The sequence below is a fragment of the Carica papaya genome, chromosome 9 (assembly GCF_054855325.1).
Source record: "Carica papaya isolate Zhongbai chromosome 9, ASM5485532v1, whole genome shotgun sequence".
In the NCBI taxonomy this organism is placed as follows: Eukaryota; Viridiplantae; Streptophyta; class Magnoliopsida; order Brassicales; family Caricaceae; genus Carica; species Carica papaya.
Window position 1 is genome coordinate 25,004,775 of NC_142317.1, and position 12,881 is coordinate 25,017,655.

General features: G+C 32.8%; 1 non-coding gene across 1 annotated transcript; it reads right to left on the bottom strand.

The window, feature by feature from the left end:
• Positions 1-12,438: 12,438 nt before the first annotated feature.
• On the bottom strand, positions 12,439-12,545 carry LOC148240213 (small nucleolar RNA R71). The gene has a single exon (XR_015816630.1). It is a non-coding gene; the product is annotated as a small nucleolar RNA R71 (small nucleolar RNA).
• Between the last annotated feature and the right edge of the window lie 336 nt (positions 12,546-12,881).

A 12,881-nucleotide genomic window follows, 5' to 3' on the forward strand; every position in this document is an offset into this window, starting at 1 on the left:
AGAAGAAGAAAAACCCTAACTTAGAATAATATCTTTCATAAGAAAAGTGCTCTTAATTTTAATAATATGTGCTATATATATTAGGGTAAATAACCGAATTTCCTAAATACAAATCCTAAGTGAAATAGGAAAGAGAATAAGGCATCTTAAACAATTTAGGAGACCTAAAAATTCTGCTTTTCTCGTGCATGACCATCTGCATTACCATGCAGATTTCTGCCTTCAAAATTCCATGTGGAGAGACTTCAGAACTGATGTGCATCATCACCTACATGAGTATACATTTGCTAGTGCAGTTTTATGCCGTTTTGTGCCTTCATTCAAAACTTTGCAAATTCTCCCAAAATCACCTAAAATTCATAAAATAAACTAAAATGACTAAATAAACTAAAATTAAATGAAAAACTAATAAAATTACTCAAAACTAACAAAAATTAAAGCAAAAACAATTTGAACTATATATAAAATACACATTTATCAAACACCCTACACTTAGCTTTTTACTTGTCTTTGAGTAAAGTTAAAATTAAACAAAAGTGAAGAATCATCTTAACCCAATAATTAAACTCCTAAATTCAATAACATAGGTCTCATACTCAACTTCAATCAAAAAAATCCCATAGAAACTCAATTAAAAGAAAGCCAAAGAATGAAAAGACTATATTAGCATAGAAGAGAAGCCTTATTCAACCGTAAACATATAAGAATTGCAAATCATTAACAATCATGCCCTCTAACATCCAAAATTAACCCCTTATCTTTATTTTGTTTTTTTTTAAATTTTTTTAACAATTTATTGGCTTACCTAGAGTGTCATCCAACTTTTTGACATGAGGGCAGGCATTAGTGATGCTGGCACCTGGTTACTCAGTTAGTCACAACTCTAGGTGGCTACTAGCTCTATTGATAACCACCATTTTATTTTTTGGGAAAAATCAGTCCACTAAGGAGTAAGCCCTCTCTACTAAAGGCATCTGCATTCCTAGGGCTCAAACTTGAGACCTCTAGTTAAGCTAGTATAGTGCCGGACTACTAAACTATGCCACTTGGTGGTGTAAAATTGAGTGATCAGCTTAGTAAGTTTTTTTTACTGGTTCTACTCATAACCATCATTTTATTTTTTGAGCCAAATCGGTCCTCCAAGGAGTACGGTGTCCCTACCAAAGGCAGCTGCGTTCCCAGAGCTCAAACTTGAGACCTCTGGTTAAACTAGCATAATGCCAAACTACTAAGCTATGCTACTTGGTGGTGTAAAATTAAGTGATTCGTGGAGTAATTTTTATGGTGCTTTTTTTCACTTATTTTTCCTTTTGAGAAAATGGGGACAACTAAGAAGGTAAAAGGAACACAAGAATTAGTAAAAAGCAGAACTAATACAATTTACAGCATTCACAAGGTTAATCACTATATCAATATAATACAAGAAATTCAAAAGATTTTAGAAAATTTAAGTCACTTGGAATAAAGATGAAATCTATGGAATATACTTGACCTACAAGATTGAAATAAAAGATTTTAACTATCTCATCAAAATTCTCCAACACTTAAGTTCAACAATTCAATAATAAGCTCAAGCTTGACAAGCACAATGGTAAGTATGCATGAATTCACAAAAGTTTCAATTATCCCACCCCACACTTTTAAAATAAGTGTTGTCCTCAATGCTAAGAAAGAAATAATCAAAGGAGATAATCAAAATTGAGGCATAAAGGTATATAATACTCCCTTGAATTTTGTTTTGTGAGGAAAAACTGCTTGTACTCTCTTCTAGAGTGATGTGGAAGAATGTTACTAGTCGTTCTTGTGACATTCCAAATACTAATTAAAGCATAAGGATACCAGGTACAGAAATAGATACGAGTGCATTTAAGATAATTGTATGCAGCAGAATAAAGTATTACAATCCCTTATAAAATAATAATAGAGTTCCAAATCTTACAATACTAAGGAGAAACAAAATTAAATACAAGTCTTTATGAAAGATAGACTCATTAGAGTGTAGAACAAAACATGCACTCATAATAGTTCATAGATCCACGGGATCTTAAAAAACTTCAATAAGTAGGTCAACAATCGGTTCCTCACTATTGTCCACATCTGAGGGGGGCATGGAAAAGGATGAGTTCCACATACTCAGTAAGAAAAATATTATTTAAATAACATCACTAAGATTTTTAAAGTAATTAAACTTGAAAAGGGTACCTTATTTACTCACTATCGAGAATCGTGTTAGAGGTCCATTTCAATAATTATGAAAATAGTTTACTTTATTTAAAGAAAACAAATCAATCATGTCAAATTATGTCATAGTCATATCAAATCCTAATCATATAATGTCAATCATACTAAAATTAAATAGAGAAAATCAAAGAAATCATGTCATGCTTTCATCTTATTTATTCTTGGCGCGAAGTCGTTCTAACTTTTATCTACTGAGGGTAATACGGATTCCCAACCACCCGTGTGAAATGACAATTCATATCATATCATATCAGCAATTTGTGGCTTGCTAAACCATCAATACATTTACAGTTTGCCAAACTATGACACGATCTATGATCACGGTCGTGCTAACCACAATGGTCTTACATGCAAACTATAGCCACGGCTGTACTTTGCGAAAGGTGACCCCTACAATCGTATCGCACTACCACTCTCGCCAGAGGGTACACAATCATCCACAGGGAGCGGTCCTCTCATGTCATTTTAGTCCAGATGATGGAGAATAGAAACCCCTCAGAGATAAAAAATCTAACAAATCATGTCATTTATAAACCATGCATGTCAATATCGATAAATATTTCTCATGTATAAGATATAACATCATGCTTTATCTCTTTATCTTGTCATCAAATAGCATGAACATGCTTCAACACTTATCATATGTATAAATAATCATTATAGTTAAACATGCAAACAACCAATTTATAATCGTTCATATAAACATGCCTTATCATATAACATTTGTGTTAGTTCATAACAAAAATTAAGCATGCAATCAACCAATTAATATTCCATTAAATTAATCTAGAATTATTCGGTAATATGTAAAGATAAATAATAAGTTCCTTACTGAAATCTTGAAGTTCTTACCTATGTTTTTTCTTCCTTTTTATTCCTTCCTCTTTTCTCTCTAGCTCTCTCTCTCTCTAGAATTTATTTAATGGATGGAAGAATGGAGTTGGAGTGGTGAAGAAATGGTGAAAAGGGGTCCTTATTTATAGAAAATAGGGACCATTGGATTTATGCCAAGTGGAAAAATTTTATGAGGAGAGAGGGAGGGGAAAACGTGACTTAATACGACACAACGGCTGAAGGACACGATTGATGGATGATCGATGTAATGATGGTGATGCGACAGTGATGCAAAAAATAGAGGCACATCCACCAAATGATGGCAGTAGATTGCCCAAATGACGGTAGCACACCACCCAACTAGCGGCGCACACCCCCCAACCGGCGGCGCACGCCCCCAACCAGCAGTGCATGCCCCCCAAGGGGTAGAGTGAGCCATCTAAGGGGATAAAAACAAATATATATTTAGGTAAAATAAATGTAGAAACATTAAATTTGTCAGTGAAATATATAATTAACATGTTAAACTCGTTTTCATTCGAAATTTAAAATAAAATAAAATAACATAAAATTTAAAGATTTAATGGCCTTAGGACTCGAATAATTATAGGTTTTACACAATAATTAAGCACAAAAGTTTTTGGGGTGTTACAGTCCTCTTCCATGGAATTATCCAATTGGCACTCAATTCTATCCAGGTGAACATCGTGGCTATGGATGATACCTGAAGCTCTGCAAACTTGGTATTTACATTAGTAGTTAACATTTCAATTACAACAAAGATTTGTTCAAGAGAAATGGATGAAGAGGAGGTAGCTAGGTTTTTATTTAAATCTTGATTTTCGTCAGCTTGGTGACTATCCACATTTAGCAAACAATATATGTCCCCCATTTTGCTACATAAATGTATAGCTCTCAATGCTTCTAAATCTATAAAGTGAATGCCTACTAATGGGGTTCCTAACTCAGTAAGTCTCAAATGATTTGCCATTACGGTTATCATTTCCCCTATTAATATGTCACCTTTTTGATGGTTTGTTACAAAGATAAAATGATGGAGGAGGAATGCTTCTCCATTTACCTTAATACCATTTTCCATGCACTAAAAAACAAACAAATCAAAATAAGTGACCATCTCGTTGCCCATTCCTCTCCCAAAAATAATGTGGCTAAGCATTTGATGGATATACCTGTGTGAAGGTTTAAGAAAACTAGATGCTCTAGAACGACTAACTTTGAAAGTTTTTGCATTAGATGTGTCTGCTTTCCACCTCACTAGGTGAAAATGATTACTCATCACTAGTTTCTTTAAGGTGCCTAAGGCCATCATTCGAGAACCTAAAGACTTCATTTATTTCTGGTAAAGTGAGAAAATTTTTTATTATACATCCTAAAGGTAATCTTATCATGGTCATTGCAATTATACATGTTAAATCCTAATTTAAGCTGAGAAATTCAAATGTTAGTGCATGATATGAGGGCTTTTACATGCTAAAAAATTGTGTCCATCCTATATTTTCTATTAATCTAGAAATTTCATCAAACAAATTCAAATGGTGTAAAGTTTCAAGATTAAAGTACCTATTAGCTCAAATTAATCGATTTTTTAGTTTTTTATACCTTTTTTGTTGTTCTGTATTCGTAAATTGTATTGAAGTTGATTCTACTATGGGTTGGATGTACGTAGTATTGTTTCTTCCTCTCTCAATAATATTATGTGCTACATTCTTTTTTTACTTGGGGGCATTCTTAAAAACCTTGTGGACAATTCAAATGTTTTTCTTGGCAGGTGAGATCACGGAGTCGCAAGAGGGAAATTGCACAAGGGAATTATGCAATTACTGGTGAATGACAGACACAAAGATGTGGCCTTGAATGGTGACTGAAACGTGATTGATGGTGAGCATCGCAGGCGGTGCGTGTGACTAGTTGTCAGTGGTGACGGTGGTGAGGTGAGGGCCAAATGATGGTTGGGGGGCACAACAAGATTGCACTGGTAGGCGATAGTTGGTATGGCAAACGATGGCTGATCGTGAGCTGGGGGTTGTACTTTATGGGTGTCAACTACAAGGGATAAAACAAAAAAAAGAAGAGTTAGGGTCCTTTTTATTTTTAAAGTTGTCCTTTTTTAGATCAGCATGGGCATGCAATTGCCCATGTCGTTTGTTGCCCAGAATTCACATTCTTCTATCACTTTTTTTTTCATAACTATATGCATGACCATGTAGACCGTCATGCACCTTACTGTCCCTTTTTCTGGTTAAATCAGATTTTGTATGAGCAATTGCATAACCATGCTGATGCCCATGCAGCTTGCTGTCTTCTATTGTTTGTTATCTCTAACATCTCCAAAACCTAGCCAAGTGATGAAAAACTTACTTAGACTATATCATGGATAAATCCAAGAAGTGAATTCATGTTTAAACCAAAACATAGCACTCAAGATTGAAAAATTATATTGAAAATAATGAATAATTACTCCTAAAAATGTAAAAACAAAAAAAAACATAATTGAATATAAAGGTAGAGTAGTAGTTCTAAGTTATGATCGTTAGCTTGACTTTCTTTTGGAGCTCAATCTCTCAATTTGAAGGCTTCAGTCGCTGGTTCGAACCACCCTTTAAAATATGGCTTAAGCCTATGCCCATTAACTTTCAAAATATCTCTAGATTTTTTATGTTTGATCTCTATTGCTCCAAAGTCAGAAGTACATACCGTTTCATATGGCTCTCTCAACTTAGATTTAAGTTTACCAGGGAATAACCTCAACTTACTATCATAAAGTAGCATCTTTTGACAGGGCATGAACTCTTTTTTAATAATTGTCTTGTCATGCCAATTTTTGTCCTATTCTTATAAAGACTTGTATTATTATATGCCCATTGACAAAACACTTTCAATTCATTTAGTTGCAATAAATGATTATCACCTCCTTCTTGAATATCAAAATTTAAAAACTTAGTAACCCATTAAGTATTATGCTCAAGTTCAATTGGCAAGTGACGAGCTTTACAAGAAACCAACCTAAATGGTGATGAATCAATGGGTGTTTTGAAAGCATTTCTATACACCATAGTGCATCATCTAATTTGATTGCCTAGTCCTTCCTAAAAGCACTAACAGTTTTTTCTAAATTCTTTTCAGCTTCCAGTTAGAAACTTCTAGTTGTCCACTCATTTATGCATGATGAGGTGTAGAAACCTTATGTCTAAACCTTATGTCAAAAATGCTTTCCACCATCACTAATAATAGTTTTATGGGTTCCATACCTTATAAAAATGTTCCATATAAGTAACTGAATTACAATTTTTGAGTAATTGGTTCTTGTAGCTATAACCTCTACGCATTTTGACACATAATCAACAACTACAAGAATATACTCATTCCCATATGAAGATGGGAAAAGTTCCATAAAGTATATACCCCAAACATCAAATGTTCTGCACATAAAAATGTTGGTTAGGGCATTTCATCCATTTTTGAGATATTACCTATACGTTGGAAATGATCACAACCAGAGGCATACCTTTTTGCATCATGAGATAGAGTAGGCCAAAAGAAACTTGATTGAAGAACCTTTGCAGCTATTTTATTTGCTCCAAAGTGACCACTTGACTCCCTATCATGACAATGACTCAGAATGGAATTGAATTCCTCTTTAGGCAAACATCTCCTAATCACTTGATCTGGGCAAAGTTTGTATAGGTAAGAATCATCCTAGATAAAGCACTTGGCTTCAACAATCAACTTTTTCCTTTGTTGAAAACTAAAATCCTTTAGTATCCACCCTCCTCCAAGAAAATTAGTTATATCAGCATACCATGACAACTTAGAAGAGATGAAAAACACAACATATAACTTCTCATAAGGAGAAAGTTTAAAAATCTCCTTCTTTTAGGTAACGGATTCTCTAGTGTCGATAAATGGTCAGCTATTAGATTCTCTATTCCTTTCTTATCTCTAATCTTTATATCAAACTCTTGTAGTAGCAACACCCAACAGATCAATCTCAGCTTGGAATCCTTTTTAGCAAAAAGATGCCTTAAAGTTGCATGGTCAGTGAAAAAAAAATGTTTTTTAACCTATTAAATATGATCTAAAGTTCTCAAATGTAAAAGCAATTGCTAGGAGCTTCTTTTCAGTTGTGAGAGTATGACTAGCATAATAAATGGTTCTACAGACTTTTCATCTTTTCTTTGCCCAAGGATAGCTCCTATGGAATAGTTATTAGCATCACACATAAGCTCGAAAGGCCCACTCTAATCTGGTGCTACAATCACAGGGGCTGTCACTAGCTTCACCTTTAATATGTTAAAGGCCTGCAAACAATCATTATCAGAGTTAAAATTAGCATCCTTCAAAAGCAAATTACTTATAGGTTTGGCTATTTTAAAAAAATCCTTAATAAATCTTCTATAAAAACCGCATGGCCTAAGAAACTCTGAACATCTCAGACATCTGTTAGTCTACCTCATTTCTTTTAGAAATATTTTCTAAGAACTATTCCTTTTGTCACCATGAAGTGGTATTTCTCCCAATTCAACACCAAGTTTGTCTCCTCACATCTCTGCAAAACTAACTCTAAATTATATAGATAAGAGTTAAATGCTAGTCCATAGAGAATGAAATCATCCACATAGATCTCCATAAATTTTTTAATCATGTCATGAAAAATAGACATCATACACCGCTGAAACATAGCCGGTGCATTGCACAACTTAAAGGGCATACACCTATAAGCAAAAGTACCATAAGTATAAGTAAAGGTTATTTTTTCTTGATCTTCTAGGGCAATTGGAATATGAAATATTCAGAATAACCATATGAAAAGCAATAAAACCTATTACCTATTAGCCTTTGTAGCATTTGATCCATAAATGGTAAAGGAAAATGGTCTTTTCTGGTAATTGAATTTAATTTTCTATAATCTATACAGACTCGCCACCCTATTACTATCCTAATAGGGATTAATTCATTATTCTCATTCTTAACTATAGTCATACCTCCCTTTTTAAGAACTATCAGAGATTGGATAGATAATACCTACATCAAGTAACTTTACCACTTCCTTTTTCTCTACCTATTGCATGGCTTGATTTAAATGCCTTTGTGGTTGAATAGTTGGCTTGAAATCATTCTCCATGAGAATCTTGTGTATATAAATGGTTGGGCTTATTCCCTTATTTTTAGAGATTAACCACCCAATTGTTTTTTGGTTCCTCCTCAAGACTTCAACCAACATTTCTTCTTCTAACTCTGTCAAAGAAGTAGAAATAATTACTGGGTTAGACTCCTTATCAAGAAACACATATTTCAAATGATCAAGTAAAGGCTTAAGCTCCATTTTTGTTGTCTCCACATGTGGCTCCTCCTTTGTTCCTAGCAAAACATCTGATAAAGATTCACTTTCCAACTCTATCACTTCTTTTTTTCATATCAGGATCCTATTCTTCAGTTGTACTTGGTAGCTTGAGACATTTCTCTAAATTATCCTCCATTAGAATGACTTATTGTTGTTCACCTACACACTTATTAATAATATCAATTGCACAACACAAATCATCTAAACTAATAGAAGAGTTTTTCATTGCCTTCTTGATATCAAAGACTATCTCCTCCTCATTAAACCAAAGGGTTAATTTACCACTTTTTATATTGATTAATGCCCCAACTCTGGCTAAAATGGTCTTAGTAGAATTATTGATAACTCAAGCTCAATATCCATATCAAGTATAACAAAATCTACAGGAAAAATTAACTCTCCTACTTTTACCAAAATATATTCAATGATTCCCATAGGTCTTTTAGTTGATCTATCTGTAAATTGCAGAATCACGCTTGTCTGCTTTATCTCCCCAAGGTTGAGTCTCCTACAAACAGATAATGGCATTAGGTTAACACTAGAACCCAAATCACATAGTGCCTCTTTAAATTTAAATTGCCTAGTTCATAAGGTATAGAAAAACTCCCTAGATCCTTAAGCTTTACAGGCAACTTTTTTTATATAATGGCACTACACTCTTTAATAAGCATTACCGTGCCATATTCCTTAATTTTTTTCTTATTATAAAGGATATCCTTAAGAAATTTTGCATATTGTGGGATTTGTATCAAAGCCTCAACAAATGGAATGTCAATTTGTATTTTCTTAAAGATCTCTAAAAATCTAGCAAAGTTAGCATCATTCTTATCCTTTTTAATTATATCAGGATAAGGAAACTCATTAACATCTACACTAGAGTTTGAATTGAAAATTATAGAGTTAGTATTTTCTTTACCTTGCTCTTCCACACTTACCTCAATTGGGTTTGATTGAATCACCATATCAGCTCTTACTTTTACTTTGGCTCCTCTAACACCTTCCCACCTTTGAGTGTAATGGCCTTGACATACTCCTTGGGATTGGTCTCTGAGTTACTTAGTAATGACCCTTGAGTTCGACCCACAATAGCATTAGCAAGTTGTCCAATTTGTATCTCTGGATTCTTCATGAAAGCCTTATGATTTTGCAACCTTGCTTTAGTAGAGTTAATGAACCTTATCATCAACTCTTCTAAGTTAGATTTCTTTTCTTGTGGTAGAGGATGCTGTTGAGGTTGGAATATTGGTGGTGATTGTCTCCCTTGATTATTATTATTGTTCCATTATAAATTTGGGTGATTTCTCCAATTAGGATTGTAAGTATTGCTGAAGGGATCATTTTACTTATGAAAATTATTAATAAAATTAGCTTGTTCAGGCACATTATTAACAACAAATGTGTTACCCACTTGATACTCTTGATTTAAGTGCCCTCCTCTACAAGAATCACAAATAGTTGCCATTGCAGCTAATTTTTGCAATTGTAAACCTTGTAGATTCTAATTCAATGCTTCCATTTGAGTTTTTAATGCATACAAACATCTATATTATAAATTCTAGCTACCCTCTTTGTAGATCATCTTTCAATGGGCCATTCACTTGAGTTGGTAGCCATCTCCTCTATCAATCCATAAGCTTTTTAAGGTGACTTTATATATAGTGAACCTCCACATGAAGCGTCTATCATGCTTCTAACTTGGCTAGTAATTCTATTGTACAAGGTTTCTACTTTTTGTTAAATAGAGGATTCCTCTTGAGGCATCTTCTTAACATATCCTTGTATCTCTCCCATTCCTCATATAGGATCCTTAAATCTCCCTGTGAAAATTTAGCAACCTCATTAATTAATTGTGCAATTTTAGGAGGAAAGAGAAGAAGGTGCCTATATCATTAATTAATTATGTGAAAAGAGAAGAAGGAAAGTAGAAGCAGCCAAAATGCACATACCATACAAGTTTAAGCCCATATCTACAGCAGCTAAGCCTAGCACCAACACTCAACTACATCATTTTGAGAGCGGGAAACTAGAAAGGAAAATAGAAAGTAGCTGAAAAGGAAAACAAGGCATGGAAAAACCCTATCGCTTCTCTTGCAGTCACTTATTAAAAGAAGAAAAAGGAGGTAGTAAAGGAGAGAAGCAGAAAAAGAGAGAAAACTTACAAAAAGAGAGAGAGACTGGAGCTAAGGAGAGAAAACAACAAGCAAATTTGTAGATGTAGCAAGCAAAAACAGAGGCAAAAGGAAGCAGATGCGGTGGAGAGAGAGAGAAGCTGAGAAAAATTATCTAATAATTTATTTATTTTTATTTTCAATTAACTTATTTTTGGGTAAATATTTTTAGGATATTCTGATGAAATTTGCACGTTAGCTTTTGAGATTTTTCAAATATTTATTTTTAATTAATTACATGAGTTATTTTTCTCAAATATACTTTGTGTTGCTCAAACCACCATGTCTAGCTAAATTTCTTTCGTTAGAGTAATTGATGTAGCCTGAATCAAAGGTAAATTTGTAATTTAATTTTTAGCTTTCTTCTAATCACAATTTAGTAGTATTGAACTTAATTAGGTTATGAGAATTGGTCAACTCATAGCTTTATTTGTGATTGATGGTCTTAGAGTAGCGTGAGTGAAATTTTATCAATTAGACATATACTATTAAGTATTAATAGAGACGTGAATAGGAGTAATATAGTCAAATTAACGTGGATCTATCGAATTACCACAAATTGAATTGAATCAAATTAATAATTGTTATAAAAGATTAGTCGTTATTAATTGATAGATCTAGCGAATACTGGAAAGGAAATCGAAAGTACATTAGGATAGTTTGACCATTGCAGACTCGATTAAATTGATCAAAAATCAAAAAACGAATATACCCAAGATTTAGGTGAAATCAATTACTCTAGCGCGTTTCTGTTGATAAGTTTTCCTTAATTTAATTATTCTACTTTCATTAAATTATTTTAAATTTTTTTCTTGCATAAATTTAATTTTAATTTCTAGATAATAATATAATTTCTACAATTTTGGTACTTAGTATGCAATCCTTGGGGGACGATACTCTATTCGTCACTTTATTATTTGAACGATTTTGTGCACTTGCAAATTCGCCTATCAAGTTTTTGATGTCGTTGTCGGGGATTATTAGTATCAATGTTAATACTAATGGTTTTATTATTAATCTAGATTTTATTATTTATTTATTTTTAATTTAAGTTTAAGTTTTTTGTTTTATTTATTTATTTATATATAGATATTTATTATTATTATTATTTTGTTTTTAGTTTACTTGCATTTTGAGTTTTCATTTTTTTAATTTATTTTTATTTTAATTTATTATTCTTAATTTAAGCATGTTTTTAATTTTTTAGTTTTATTTTGTTTATTTTATTTTATTTTATTATTATTTTGTTATGAGCAGATTATACTGTTTCTTTTTCTGTTTTCAGTATGTATATGAGTCGATCAAACAATGCAAAATGGCTTCTAATAAATCCAAAGATTAAAAAGACTTGTAAAAAACTGAATCGAGAGAGAAGGGAATGCTTAGCAACAGAAAGACAAACAAGATTTGAAATGGCTGAACATAAAGAAATTAGACGAACAGAGTATGTTTTGAATAAGAATAACAAAAGAGCACTCAAGGACTTTGCTACTTCTTCATTTTTAGGAGTTTCATCCAACATAGTTTAATCAAGTGTCAATACTAACAACTTCGACATTAAACCTGCCATCATTCAGATGATCCAAACCTCAATTTAGTTTTGGGGTTTACCAAATGATGATCCTAATGTTCATCTCTTTAATTTTTTTAGAACTTTGTGATACTTTTAAACAAAATGGTGTTTCTAATTATGTAATTTGACTTAGAATTTTTCTTTTTTCTTTAAGAGATAAAGCTAAGAATTGGTTGCATTCTCTTCCTACAGGTACAATGACTACATGGGAAGACCTAGCTCTAAAATTGGCTAGATTTTTCTCACTAGTCAAGACAACAAAGATGAGAAATGATATCACAAGTTTCTATCAAATAGATGGAGAGACATTGTATAAGGGATGAGAGTTATTCAAGGAGTTGATTAGAAGATGTCCTCAATGTGGGTTGCCTAATTGGTTATTAGTCAAAACTTTTTACAACAGATTGAGCCAAAAAACCAAGATCACAATCGATGCAGCTGCTGGAGATGCTTTAATGGGGAAGTCTACGGATGATGCTTATGAGCTATTGGAAGAGGTGACCATGAACGACTATCAATGACCATTTGAAAGATTTCAACCCAAGAAAAATGTTGGAATATATGAGATTGATTCTTTAACTACTCTTAATGCAAAAATTGATTGTTTATTTAAGAAAATTGATCAAAAGAGTGTTAATGTTGTTAATTCTCATGTGCAGGGTTTATTTGAAGGTCATTTTTAAAGACATGAGGTGGAGCAAGT